Raw genomic sequence first — 12,694 nt, 5'->3', positions numbered from 1 at the left:
GCATCCGAGGTTCAGTGGAACTATTTTCTTTGGAAGAAAAATGGAATGACTAATAGACTGGTAACTAGCCCTTGTGTTCTTCTTTTCCTTGTTGCTTCTCTTTTTACTGTAGAAGATATTCAGCAGCATGCACTGGTCAGCTTCTATTGGTCCACAGCTTCAGTATGTTAAATAATCAGTTGTTTAGCCAGCCAGCTGCACTAAAAGAAGAAGTTAGCCTCCGGAGGGCACAGGTGTTTGCTATTGACCTCCTGCTGTTTCAGGTGGAGTTATTTATGATTCATCAGAAATGAAGACTGTACCATAAAATTGCTGTAATGTCCTAACTATTTTAAGTCTGGAGTAGAGATAAAATTATCATAATAAAAATAATTTCAGTTATTAAAAGAATACATTAAACTTGGGAAATGTAATCAAAGGGAGAAGGAGCAAAAGTATATTACGTGGAGCCAAAGAATTCATTCAACAAACAGATGTGGAGTATATACTCTGTCCTAGCTGTATGTGATTTTCTGTAGGCTACTCCAGTCTAATAGTAGAATCAGAAAAGCAATAGTGGCTGAATCAACTAATGAATGAATAAAGAAGATGTGGTACATATATACAATGGAATATATTCCAAAAAGAATGAAATCTTGCCATTTGCAACGATGTGGATAGAGCTAGAGTGTGTTATGCTAAATGAAATAAGTCAGAGAAAGGCAAATACCAGATGATTTCACTCGTGGAATTTAAGAAACAAATGAGCAAAGGGGAAAAAAAGAGAGACAAATCTGAGGGTTGATGGAGGGAGGTGGGTGGGGGTTGGGCTAAATGGGTGATGGGTCCTAAGGAGGGTGATGAATCATTAAAAAACAAAAACCAAAAACAAAGGAATAGAGTTCAAAAAACTAAATGAAAATAGAAAGGACACTTGGCTTATCTCCAGCCTGTATCCAAAATTGTGAGGCTCACAGAGTAGGAAGCTGAGCTTAGTCTTAAAGCTGTTTCCTAATGGACCACCAATAAAGCCAGCACCAAACTTATATAAAACTATAAAGCAAGAACACTTCTATACCTCTTTTTTGTCCCTCTTCAGCTCCTGGAAGTCCATGCATAAGACAATCTTGAATGACGGTATAAGAGTAACGATGAGGCATTAGGCTCACAAAGCACGGTGGTAAACCCTACTAACTCCTAAGGCAAACATGGAAACTCAGCAGCAGCTCACCTTGACCTTGACCTCTCACCCCACAATAAAGGAGTGGCATTTAACATTGGATTACTTAGTGATGTATTCTCCACCTTTATTTTATTTTTTACCCATATACAGTAGAAAATGAGAGCTGATTATGTAGATTAGTAACATTTCACATTCTAGGTAGACAAATGGAAGGGGATACTGCTTACCATCAGGCTCACTGCCAGTAGTTCAGCCCCCAGTTTGATGCTGAGGGCTCAGTGTGTTGTTCATTTCTTTCTTTATTTTTAAATATTTATTTATTTATTTTGAGAGAGAAAAGATAAGGGCAGAGAGGAGAGAGAGTATTTTGCACTATCAATGTGGAGCCCAACGAGGGGCTCGAACCCACAAACCATGAGCTCATGACCTGAGCCAAAATCAAGAGTCAGATGCTTAACTGACTGAGCCACCCAGATGCCCCTATTTTTGATGTTTCTAGTTCTGGAGTTTCTTCTCTTCCAAATAGAGAAACGACAGAGGTTAGGAAGAAGTGACTCCATAACAAGGATTTCTAAGAAAAAAATATTTTGACACATCTCTAACTAGCTGAAGAAAGTTGGGGGTTCTTAACTGCAACCAACTGTTGGTGTTGTTAAACGAAACTGCAGATGCTTTTGGTCTCAGAAATCTGAATTTCTTGGAAAAAAAACCACCATATAAGGTATTTAAGACAGAACAAGTAAATGTATGTTTAACATATTCGTTGTTGGAGAAGTGATTGCAAGTGTCTCTGACTAACGTTTTATTTTGAGATTTAAAAAACCAGGCCCATTCAAGTGGACTGCTATCCAATATAATTCTTAGATCGCAAATGCATTCCAGCACCTATTCTTAGCACAGTAACTAGCCCAAGTAAATGCCTGGTAAAGACTTGTTGAATTAGTTAATTTCCTTGTAACAATTTGTAGAATTGATGTCTTATCTTTTACATGCTTAAAAAGTGTTTGTAGGTTCTGCTTCTGGTAACAGAAGAGTAATTGCAGCAGGCTAACCCTTACAGATAATGATTATGAATTCACAACAAAACATTAAAAAAAGACTATTTGAAGGTAACCATAAGCAGACAAACCAGAAAGAAAATGATCCCTGAAAGAGAACAACTGCATTGGCTGAGATTTGTGTTTAGATGGTTTTTGCCTGAAGGTATTTCCCAGTCCACTAGTTGTAAGTAGCTGGAACTCAAATAGAAAGCTACAGTGAAATTGGTTTGAGGAACAGGACAGAGTTCAGGGCTTCTGAAAAGACGGGAAGGTGAGGAGGAACATCACAGAAAGAAGGGAATCACAGAAGGGGGAGCCGCCAAATCTGTATATAAATACCGACAAGTCCCTAACTGACCCCTAAACAATAAACCTACATGGTGTTGTGCCCGATTCGTGAGTCCCCTGAAATCCCCAAGGAGCCGGCACCGATGCAAGTACAAAAGGGTCTTTATTACAAGCTCGAGCAGGGGCTCACCCGCCTACCGGTGTAGTGGCAGAAGGTGAAGCCCCGAACAATAGTGAGCAGGGTTTTTATAGGGTAAGGGACAGGGGTGTTACAGTGCACATGTTGTACATATGGCATCATCACATAAGCACCAATTACAATTGTACAGCAGCACCCATGGTAACAGCTTTGACCATTCTGTATCTGTGAGGTGTTCATTACTTTTGGTGGGACCCAATCATGACTTTTGAGAATGCTTTGAAAATGACCAGTTATGAGGTGAGTGCAAAGGGCCCACGTGGGGTTCAGGCAAGCGGTGAGAAATTGGCTAGTTTGTACAGAATAACTGTCTACAGTTCCCAGCCTTGACTCAGACCACAGGAATGTTTTTTGATTAGCTGATCTGAGGGTGGTCCGAGGATGGCTTTAGCCTTGAGCAATCTGAGGAACTGGGGCTACGTGCAGCTCGAGGTTGCTCTTAATGGAGGCCTTAATCTCAAAATGATGTTACTTAGGCTCTTCAATGGGAGCTTCTGGCAGAAAGGCGTCTCTGTTCTTTCTGACAGAAAACAAAGAGCTAAAATGCTAAAAGAAATAAGCAGAGGCTTCAGCTGCTGCCCACCATAAGAGACAGAGTTTGAGCCCTGCCAAAATTAATTACCTGCTGGAACAAAAACAACACTTTTCAGAGGAAGATAACAGAATCTAGAATCCCTACACATATTGCCCACAATGTCTATTATACAATAAAAAAAAAATTACAGGGATGGGAAGAACAGGAAAATGAGATCCACAGTCAAGAGAAGAAATGGGGCATGTGGTGCATAGCCAAGTCAAAAGATAGTCAATATAGGGGCGCCTGGGTGGCTCAGTCGGTTAAGCATCTGACTTCAGCTCAGGTCATAATCTCGTGATTTGTGAGTTTGAGCTCCTCGTTGGGCTCTGTGCTGACAGCTCAGGGCCTGGAGCCTGCTTCAGATTCTGTGTCTCCCTCTCTCTAGGCTCCTCTCATGCCCATGCTCTTGTCTCTTTCTGTCTCTCAATAATAAATAAGTGGAAAAAATTTTTTCAAATTGTCAATATAACCTGACTCCTAGATGACCCAGATGTTGAATTAACAGCAAGGACTTTAAAGTAGCTATTCAAATATGTTTAGATAGATGAAACATCAACAGATAAATGATAATCGAGAGGCTTTATCAGCAGATCTGCTATACAAGAAATACTAAAGAAAATTCTTTGTGCAAAAGAGAAATGATAGCAGATGGAACTCAAATCTAAGCAAACTCTAGACATAATGAATAAACAATTGAGGAGACACAATGATTGTGTAACTAGGGGCTTTTATCAAGTGAAGATAAATATATAGAAGTTGAGCGGTACCTGGATAGCTCAATCAGTTAAGAGTTCAACTTCAGCTCAGGTCACGATCTCACGGTTTGTGAGTCCCAGCCCCATGTCAGGCTCTGTGCCGACAGCTTGGAGCCTGGAGCCTGCTTTGGAGTCTGTGTCTCCCTCTTTCTCTTCCCTTACCCCACTTGTGCTCTGTCTCTCCCTGCCCCCCCCCAAAAGAAAAAACATTAAAAACATTTTAGGAGAAGAATATATGGGAGTTTCTTGTACTATTGTAACTTTTCTATAAGCTTAAAGGTTTTTTTTAATTATAGAATAAGTATTTGTACATCAGTTTCTTAGTAAATCAGATTCTACTTTTTGTGCTGTACCAACCACTGGCAAAATGACAAACAGGCAAGGTGTCCCAAGGTGTCTTGAACAACATTATGCATTTTTCATCTCTATTTCATCCCACAGAATCCAATATCCTTCTATTCTTGATCAAAATCCACTGCCAAGAAAGAATCTGAAACACCCTTCCAAAAAAGGAATAAATGATAGCAATTAAAATGTTACTTCTCTTAAGGCATTTGTTTTGTATTTTAACAGAGCCTTCAATTGGAGAGATATGAATATTTCAGACATTACAGAGCACTGGTAATTTTTTTTATTTCAATGTTTGTTTATTTTGAAAGAGAGAGAGTGCAAACAGGGGAGGGGCAGAGAGAGAGAGAGAAAGAGAGAGAGAGAATCCCCAGCAGGCTCCCCTCTATAAGCATAGAGCCCGGTGCAGGACCCAACCCATGAACTGTGAGATCATGACCTGAGCTGAAATCAAGAGTTGAACGCTTAACAGACTGAGCCACCCAGGTGTCCCCATCATCTTAGTTTAAACATTAGCAATCAGAATGTCACCTTTTCCGCATCAATATTATTAAATACATTGGAATTCCTAAAAAAAAATTCTATCTGTCAAAACAGGACACAGTCCACTCTGCTTTATTGTCTCATCTCTGTGAGGTAGCAAGATAGATGATAACAGATAATGACTTTCTGAGTGCTATTTTACAAGTGAGTAAAAGCGAACAATGTGAATGACTCTCCTAGGCCTGGGCCTTTGCGATATTGAGAGACGCAAAGATTAGATGGGACTAAATATCTCCAGGGGCAAACAGGGAGACATACAAAGCCAGGTATATGAAAAAGGCAATTTCTGATAAACATATAGTAACATACTGTACTTATTAATGATTTGTAGACTTAAGACTGTGGTCTTAAAACACACATACACACACACGTAATAACTGATTAGCTTTTTTTCCTATGGTGTCAATTTTTGTATCTACTACAGTACCTTGCAAATACTAGATGTTTAACAAAGATTTGCTTGGTTAAATCGGGTCAAATCCAGTGTCATGCTATCTCAGAAAGTGATCAGTCCTGGAATAACACTGTTTTGATAGGTTTTTTGTTTTTCTCTCCAATGCAACAGAGAGTAACAGTGATTCTGCCATTCTTAACGCTCTTTCTATAAGTCCAGTGTACTTTGTGAAAGTGGTTAAATCCCAACAACTTACGTCTTATCTTTAAAAAATTTTTTTTTAATGGCTTAAAACAACAAACGTTATCTCACAGTTGAAGAGCTGTGAGACTGAGTGGCTCCAGGTCTCTGAGGAAACTGCAGTGAGCATGGGAGTGCTTTCAGCTGAGGCATTAGACGCTGCCTCCAAGATGGCTCCCTCACACCGCCATTGGCAGAAGACCCTAGTTCTTTGTCATGTGGGCTGTATACATTAATACTTTCTAAAAAACAAAAAAAAAAGAGGATAGATTATTTTCTCCAAAATATTTCAGAATACAATATACTATATATTTTAGGGCATTACAATTTCTTATTGTACATAATATTGTACATGAAATACATAATTATTTGTCAAAAAATATTTAGAAATTTGGGGGGGCAGAGGGAGAGAAAGTGCATATGTGGGGGGGAGGGGCAGAGGAAAGGAGAAAAACTTAAGCAGGCTTCACGCTCAACATAGAGTCCAATGAAGGCTTGATCTCACACCCCTAGAATCATGATCTGAGTCAAAATCAAGAGTGATTTGCTCAAATGACTGAGCCACCCAGGTGCCCCAATTTTTTAGCAATTAAATCTCAATCCATTACATCAGTGAAAGCAGTTCTGTGGCAAATCCAAATAAAAAGGAAACAATCCAAAAAAGTTACTTTTGTTTGCTGTACATTTGCCTTTCCAAATTAATTTTGCTATCCCAGTATTTTGATTGTTTAGCAACTTCTTAACTCATTATAACTCATGATAATGGCCAGCAGGTGCCCTGAATCTGAATTGGAAAGGGAAGGCAGCTGGCCTGGGACTGGCACAAGGTTACAGCTAATCCCCAAATTTGCCAGTTGGTCTTCAGACAATCTTGAGGGGACCAATTCTGCCTTTTGAAAGCATAGACATGAGTAGGTGGTTGTTTTTACAAATGAGTTTCTCCTTTGTTATATTCAGACCTAGCAAATTACCACAGCACCACATCTTGAATGTACTTAAGTCACCATCTTCCACACTTTATCGTTCGTAAGCAAAGCCGAGTACGTGGTTACTGTCGTGTGTATCAGCAAAACATCCACAAGATATTGCTGATCGGAAATCAATTACGACAGAGGAAACATGTCAACAATCTGGGACATGGGAGGGGATGTTGGCCCGGCTAATTGCAGACAAATGTTACGTGACATTTTCGGGCTGTCAGGGCTGTTCCCAGCAAATCTTTTTGGGAAAGGAGTTGCTCCCTTTCTTCCTTGAGACTCTTTTTCCTCTGTTTTAGGGAAAGGGGGGGAGGGGCAGAGGGAAAGAGAGAGAGAACCTTAAGCTCCACACCTCCACTGAATGTGGAGCTCAATACAGGGCTTGATCCCATGACCCTGGGATCATGACCTGAGCTGAAATCATGAGTCAGATGCTCAACCGACTGAGCCACCCAGGTGCCCCTCTTCCTTTAGACTTTGATCATCAGAGTTCAGCTTCCTTTCTCATCTTCAACACCTGTGATGTTTCCTGCAGAGGCCTGGAGATTGGGTTTTAGAAACCCCAGTTCTGAGGATAGGTTTTCATTTATCTACAAATTATACATGAAGAGAAACGGTCAGAAATTACTTATTCAAAATTTGCTTATTTAGTTGCATTCTAACTTTGCTTAGGGTTCTGGATGTTTTTGGCTACTTCTTAGGTGCCTTGCTTAATGGCCTGTGGCCTGTTGCTGTGGTGAAATAGAATTAATAACAATTCTTACTTACGTTAACTTAATACTTGTAAAACATACCCTTTGTTTATTAAAAAAGGACCCAGGCAAATCCCATCTGCTTTAAAAGGATTAAACAATTTCTAGAAACACTAGTCCTTAGCGGTCGCTGTGGAGAAATTTCAGCTGAATGTGCTAACCAACATATGACATATGTAAACACTGTCCAGCTAGCCTACAGCTCTGACTGAAGTTTGACATTTGCTTTTTCAAGCTTGGAAGGTAAACTTAGCTTGAAACACTTCTGAACGGAGTGAAGTCACTTGGCGGTCCAAATGATCTTTTTCCTTTTGAACTCTATTATAACTAGTCATTTTGGGCCAATCTTTCACCGAAGAAGTTACAATAAAATTTGAGTTTATTTAGTTTGCATAAATTCCCATTTAATACAAAGACAACTCTACATTTTTGTATGTTTCCAGACAACTTTCAAAGCACCAATATAGATAGAAAATGAACTAGTTTAGTTAATAAAACATGGAATTTGAAACGTGAGTTTTAGCCCATTTTGCTCTGGGCTGTATCTATTTGAATTTGAACATATTATTAACCTCATTAGGCCTCAATGTGTTCATCTTTTAAATGGGAATAAGACTGCCTTTACCCCCCGGATGGTCACATTCTTTTCTTTTTTCTTTCTTTCTTTCTTTCTTTCTTTTTTTTTTTTTTTGAGAGAGAGAGAGAGAGTGCAGGGACGGGGCAGAAGGAGAGGGAGAGAGAGAATCCCAAGTAGGATCTGCACTGTCAGCACAGAGCCCAACTCAGGGCTTAATCTTACGAACTGTAAGATTATGACCTGAGCCGAAATCAAGAGCTAGATGCTTAACTGAGTGAGCCACCCAGGTGCTTTTTTATTTTTTTATTTTTTTAAGTTTATTTATTTATATTGAGAGAGAGAGAGAGCAAGGGAGGGGCAGAGAGAGAGGGAGAGAGAGAAAGAGAAAGAGAATCCCAAGCAGCTTCTGCACCACAACAGTGCAGAGCCTGGTGCAGGGCTCGAACTCACAAACGATGAGATCATGACATGAACCAAAATCAAGAGTTGGTTGCGTAACTGACTGAGCCACCCAGGTGCCTACCGTCATATTCTTAATGATATGATACCTGGGCTGCTTGGAAGGAAATATAATGATCCTTGGCAATGTTGTTGTTCAATATTCTTTTACTGTGTAACTACTTAATATATTTAAAAGTTTGAAAGAGCAAAGTCAGACAAGAACGGAACCTCTAATGCCTCAAGGCCACTAGTACGTGTATTTGTTAGCTTTCTGTGCAGTATCAGGAAGGCAGCTATACACAAATGAAAACTTATAACATACACAAATCAAGTAATCTAAACAACATCGTCATTTCTTAACACACAGCCATTGCTCTGACTACATCAAGAAGCTTCAGTCTTCTGTGTCATCCTTCAAGTAATGATAATATCTCTGGTTTTCAGAGCGCAATATGGGTAAGAGGGAGACGAGGGGAGCAGTCCAACATCAAAAACCAGCATTTTGTTCTCTTCTGAGATTCTTTCCACTCTATGTTTCTATGATCCACATAGTAGAAACACAATGGTCTGGAGGGTCAAGCACTATCTCTAGATATTATTGATGGGGAGTAATTAGTGTGCCTAAGTTATCAGCCTCATTCAAGTCTGTTTGAGATATAAGTCAAGCAAACGGCAGCAAGTAAGTTTTCCTTACAATAATTTAAAATTTAAAAAAAATTTTAATGTTTTATTTATTTCTGAGAGAGAGAGAGAGAGAGAGAGACAGCCTGAGCAGGGGAGAGTCAGAGAGAGGGAGACACAGAATCTGAAGACAGGCTCCAGGCTCTGAGCTGTCAGCACAGAGCGCGATGCAGGGCTCGAACCCACGAACTGTGAGATCAGGACCTGAGTCGAAGTCGGATGCTTAACAGACTGAGCCGCCCAGGCGCCCCCCCTTACATTAATTTTAAAGGATCACTTTCAAACATTCAAATATAGAGATTCTTTTTTTCTGTGTATTCATTCGACTACCCATAGTTTATAAATCACATGTCTGTTTTGTACACTTTGTACCAGACAAGTCTGGGCATGCAAAGATTGTAGCAAGTTTACCAAAGCCACTTAACATATTTGGTTGTCATTTAAATTATGACTTTGAAAACAAAGAAGACAAGCCCTTTTGCAGTGATAGGCAGGTTTACATAAGTCGATGCACGGACTAAATTCAAAATAACTTCAGTTCGTATTGAAAAAGTTCTTCTCTTACCACTCTGCCTAACAGTCTGATATTTTAAAATATATCCATGGTCATTAACAAGTATCAATGGAAGGATTTCGGTCCCTTCTCTCCTGTGGGTCCTTTTTGTAAGTCGCAGAAACTGTAGCCACCAGAGCTTTCTCTTGATGATGAGATGCAGTCTGTCCTTTCCTTCAAAACACTTCCCCTGATGCGTTATAAATCAGGAAGTCAAGAGACGTGGTCTTAAAGAGCACATATAGGAGTTGGGGTTGGTGAATTTGCTTCATCTAGTATCTCTTTTATTTGCTGTAGATTCAGATGAGTGACTCGAGAATATTCAAGTTAAAAAAAAAAAAAGACTCTGGTATTTCGGGTGTCAACAGTGGCCCAGTGAGCATGGAAGTCAGGTGTGGAGCATAGAGTGGGCGTGTGTCAGCAGGGCCAGCACTGTGAGCTGTGGCCAGAGAAAGACCTGGGTTGACATCCCATTCTTCTTAACAGCCATGCCCTGTGCCCCCACCTCTAAAGTGGAGATCATAACTCCCACCTCAAAGAATTCTCAATGTTAACTGCTCAGCACAGTGTCTGACAGAACATACATTCCGTAGTTATTGTGCTATTCTTGCTTTGACCCAAGCTGTATATAACTGATGCTGAAAAGAAAGGGAAGCCACACTAGGATGAATAAAGAAAAAAGACCATTCTCAGGAGGGAAATATTTGTATTACATAATTTTAAAAATAATAAAATTTCGGGGCGCCTGGGTGGCTCAGTCGGTTTAGCGTCCAACTTCAGCTCAGGTCATGATCTCATGGTTCATGGGTTCAAGCCCCACATCAGGCTCTGTGCTGACAGCTAGCTCAGAGCCTGGAGCCTATTTCATATTCTGTATCTCCCTCTCTCTCTCTGACCCTCCCCTGTTCATGCTCTCTCTCTCTCTCAGAAATAAATAAAATTTAAAAAAAAATTAAAATAATAAAATTTCTTCTTTTCAGTAACGTACAGTAACAGAACTACATGCATAAACTAAGAGGCAAATCTGTTTAAATGAACAAATAAGAACCACTTAGAATTATCATAGTGGGATATACTGGAAAGGGGTGTTAGATCTACTTGATTTCAATTTTATCTTTGTCCCTTGACCAAATTCCTTTATCTGTGATCTTTGGCTTCTCCGTCTGTTAGAATAACACAGTGCAGAGTGTAGTTAGGATAACATTAAAATTATATGTGTCTCTCTATCCATCTAGGATAATATATTAAAACTATATACATGGCTGTCTACCTACCAAGAGAGAGTACGCGATAAACCATATAGAGTCATGATTATTCCAGTAGTATAATAAATTTTTTTACTACAAGTAGGATTTTAAAATTATTTTAAATATGAAAAATTAGTCTGATATATGTAAACACCCTCTTTGAAATTATTTGCACTATTGCTTCCCTAATTATTTTGGCATTTATATCATTAAAGATTAACCTTGAGGAGGTTGTGATTGATGAGGCACAGGGAATGGCTCCTGGGGTGGATGGCAAAGTTCTAGTTCTTGACCTGGGTGGTAGTTATAAGGGTGTGTCTGCCTTGTAATTACTCATTAAGGTCTATATTCCTGTTGTGTGGATTTTGGTGTCTGTTTCATTACACAATAAAAATTTTTTTCTTAATAAAAAAGTTTACTCAATGCAGTTAGTGTATAAACTACTACAAAGGTAAAATCATAGGGGAGGGATTTAGTGAGGTCTTATTATGTTTTAGAAACACATTAAATAGGGGGCACCTGGGTGGCTCCGTCCATTGAGCGTCTGACTTTGGCTCAGGTCATGATCTTGCCCTCCATGAGTTTGAGCCCCACATCGGGCTCTGGGCAGACAACTCAGAGCCTGGAGCCTGCTTCAGATTCTGTGTCTCCCTCTGTCCCTGGCCCTCCCCCCACTCACACTCTGTCTCCCTCTCTCTCTCTAAAAAAATGAATAAATATTAAAAGAAATTTTTAAAAAACACATGAAATAGAATTAACGTATAAGCAAATGAGTAATCTTGATTCCTACCTTTTTATTGGGTCCTTCCACCCATGCACCAAATCACTATCTGAATTTTCCATTTTCACGTGAAAAATTTTGGATGCAGGGGCGCCTGGGTGGATTAGTCGGTTAAGCGTCCGACTTTCGCTTAGGTCATGATCTCGCGGTTCGTGGGTTCGAGCCCCGCGTCGGGGTCTGTGCTAACTGCCAGCTCAGAGCCTGGAGCCTGTTTCAGTCTGTGACTCCCTCTCTCTCTGACCTTCGCCTGCTCACACTGTCTCCCTCTCCTAGAAATACATTAAAAAAAAAAAAACCCATAAAAAAAAGAGAAAAATTTTGTATGCCAACGACTGTAAATATAAAGTGGAATTAATGTCATCTTAGATGGTAACAGAGTTTACGCACGATCAACGCTAATCCAAAATGATTAATCCAATTGTCATGACGCCTCCTGATTTCAGATACAGTAAGCACAGTGGTGCCCACTTAAGAATAAAAAGTGTAGACAGTGAAAAAGAGATCAGTAGATGACAAATTGAACAGGTGTTCACTTTTGTGTGATTATTAAAAGAATAATAGCTATAGTATGTATTGAATAAGCTATTATTATCTCTGGTGGAAAGTGTGAAAATTCTAATTATCCTATTGCTATGTAGAAAATATAGGAATAGTTACCTTTGGGATACTTTGCTTTTAAAGAAGAGGAACTTACTCAAGCTTTCTCTTGGTAAAGGCATGTACAGGTGTCTTATGACACCCAATGCTTCCTGGGGGATCAGAAGCAGAACATTCATCAAGAACCAAGGAAAGCCTGGTCCCGCTCCCCTTGCCCCCATCGACTCTTGCTCTCTTCTTTCTGCAGACTACCTCCCATACCGTGTTGATCCGCAAACAGGCCCCTGAAAAACCACCCTGTGCTTCCAGAGCTCTTGTGACCAGCATCTGATGGACTCATTCTGTCTGAGCCCCAATCCAAATAACTGGGTGCAAAAGAGAGGAAGAGAGTGGAAGGCTCTCTGCTGAGGCATTGTAGAAATGGGAGGAAATGACTTACTCGAACTCAACAGATGACTACACGGCCACTAAAATAGGTCATTCATGCATTCCGCTGACACTGAACTACCATGAGTCAGGCTGCTAGGGATTCAAGGATGAAT

The sequence above is a fragment of the Crocuta crocuta genome, unplaced genomic scaffold (assembly GCF_008692635.1).
Source record: "Crocuta crocuta isolate KB4526 unplaced genomic scaffold, BGI_CrCroc_1.0 scaffold177, whole genome shotgun sequence".
Classification (NCBI taxonomy): domain Eukaryota; kingdom Metazoa; phylum Chordata; class Mammalia; order Carnivora; family Hyaenidae; genus Crocuta; species Crocuta crocuta.
The sequence above is the reverse complement of the archived record's forward strand: the minus strand, read 5'-3'. Positions refer to the sequence as shown.